We start from the raw sequence: 2,256 nt of genomic DNA, 5'->3' as shown, positions 1-2,256 counted from the left end.
TTTTATGTTCCAGGGGAAAAAAGTTACAAAGCTAACCTCAGCATAACTTCATTTAAAAAAAAGTTCTGACTGGTCATCTCCCAGCCACTTATATGATTTTACACTTCCAAGTTAATGATTTCACTGATACCAAGTGCATCCTGAGATGGACAATCTTAGATGTTATGATAAGTGGTCCTGATAAAAGAGTGGTTAGAAGTGTGAGACAGGGCTAATACCACATGGAATTATGTTAGATCTCCTTCTTCTTCTTTTTTTTTTTAACAACTGATAATCAATTTATTAAAAAGGTTGATTTAAGCATCTGCAATGGTGACTTCAACCTCAACTCTTGGCTCAATACTGATGGAAGTAATCTGTTTAACAATCTCAGAAGGACTGTGCAAAGCAATGAGTCGCTGTGGATTCTCATCTAAAAATGATCCCAAGTCTTAGAATCTTCACTACAAGGAGTTTTTCTTGTAGTGATTCTCAAGAGTCTTGGTAGGCATCCGAACTAGTCCTCTCACTTTGAGATTCTTTTCCTTTGCGCCTCTGATCAAGTCAGCACATACCTTTTCCAAAGATTTTATGTTGCGGCTGGTGAGAGTAATTCTAATTCGGTGAATAGCCACCTCCGGTTCCACGGGTGTCTTCCCGGGCTCTTTCAGGAAGACGTGGTCGCAGCTGCGGCGGAGGTTTGGACACCCTGCTCCGGCTCCTGACTCACCGCTGTTCGCTCTCACCGAGGAACAAGTCGGTCAGGAAGCCCTGCCTCAGCCATGGCTTTTAAAGATCTCCTTTTGAATGTGAAGTTGAGCAGGTTGAAAAACTGCCCAGTAATTAGATGGGTGAACATCTTTTGCTTCAATCTCTCTGCTCCTCAAAATAATGCTGACCTATTTAAGTGCTTCCTTTATGGGTTCCTCGTATTGATAGGTTTGGTTCAGATGTTATTGGTACGATAAAAATTTAAAAGGCAGATTAATCTAGAGTTAATTTTTTTAAATTTTAGTGTTTTTGGGTGGGCATAAAAGCAAATACAGTCTTGGGGCGCCTGGGTGGCTCAGTTGGTTAAGCGATTGCCTTGGGCTCAGGTCATGACCCCAGGGTCCTGGGATGGAGCCTTGCATTGGGCTCCCTGCTTAGCAGGGAGTCTGCTTCTCCCTCAGACCCTCCCCCATCTCATGCTCTCTCTATCATTCTCTCTCTCTCTCTCTCAAATAAATAAAATTTTAAGTGAGACTGTATTTCCTTTTTCTTTTTTATAAAGTTAAGGCAACTTCTTTGTTTCCAGGTTTTTATTTAAATTCAAGATCATTAACCTATAGTGTAGTATTGGTTTCAGGAGTAGAATTTAGTGATTCATCACTTACATATAACACCTAGTGCTCATCACAAGTGCCTTCCTTAGTGCCTATCACCCATTTTAGCCCATCCTCCCTGCCACCTCCCCTCCAACAACCCTCAGTTTCTTCTCCATAGTTAAGAGTCTCTTATGGTTTGCCTCTCTGTTTTTATCTTATTTTATTTTCCTTCCCTTCCCCTATGGTCATCTGTTTTTTTCTTAAATTCCACATATGAATGAAATCATGTGGTATTTCTTTCTCTGACTGACTTATTTTGCTTAGCATAATACCCTGTAGTTCCAACCATGTAGTTGCAAATGACAAGGTTTCACTCTTGATGGCTGAGTAATATTCCATTGTGTGTGTGTGTGTGTGTGTGTGTGTGTGTGTGTGTGTGTGTACACCACATCTTTATCCGTTCAAGTTGATGGACACCTTGCCTCTTTCCATAGTTTGGCTATTGTTGATAAAGGCAACTTCTTCTTCTTTTTTTTTTTTTTTTTTTTTTAAAGGCAACTTCTTTTTTAGTCAGTATATAGAAGAGGCTTGTTTTCATTAGTTGTGTCATTAGGCATTCTGCCTTATTCAATGGAACTATTTCCTTTATAATTGGTGTTAGTCTAATTATAACATCCTACCTTTTGTGTATAATTTTGATATATTAGCTCCTTATAATTACAAATTTTAAAAATAGAAGACAAGGGATGCATTTGTGCCCATTATTGAAAATGAAATTAATGTGTAACCCAGATATTAGTTGGGGCTTCTGGTACCTGAAGACATAGGTAAATTTGGTTCAAACCTTCAATATCTCAGTTATTATGTATACAGAATTCCGCACAAGATTTCTGTGACTTCCTGTACTTCTTTCTTTTTCTTTTTCTTTCTTTTCTTTCTTTCCTTCCTTCCTAAGAGTTATTTCAGAGAA

The 2,256-nt window shown here is 38.7% G+C and overlaps 1 pseudogene; it reads right to left on the bottom strand.

The window, feature by feature from the left end:
• Positions 1-273: 273 nt before the first annotated feature.
• Positions 274-737, bottom strand: LOC141372540 (small ribosomal subunit protein uS10-like; annotated as a pseudogene).
• Between the last annotated feature and the right edge of the window lie 1,519 nt (positions 738-2,256).

This window comes from Callorhinus ursinus, unplaced genomic scaffold, assembly GCF_003265705.2.
Source record: "Callorhinus ursinus isolate GAN/ISIS: 27379988/994484 unplaced genomic scaffold, GSC_fseal_2.0 scaffold4, whole genome shotgun sequence".
Taxonomy (NCBI): Eukaryota; Metazoa; Chordata; class Mammalia; order Carnivora; family Otariidae; genus Callorhinus; species Callorhinus ursinus.
The sequence above is the reverse complement of the archived record's forward strand: the minus strand, read 5'-3'. Positions and strand labels throughout refer to the sequence as shown.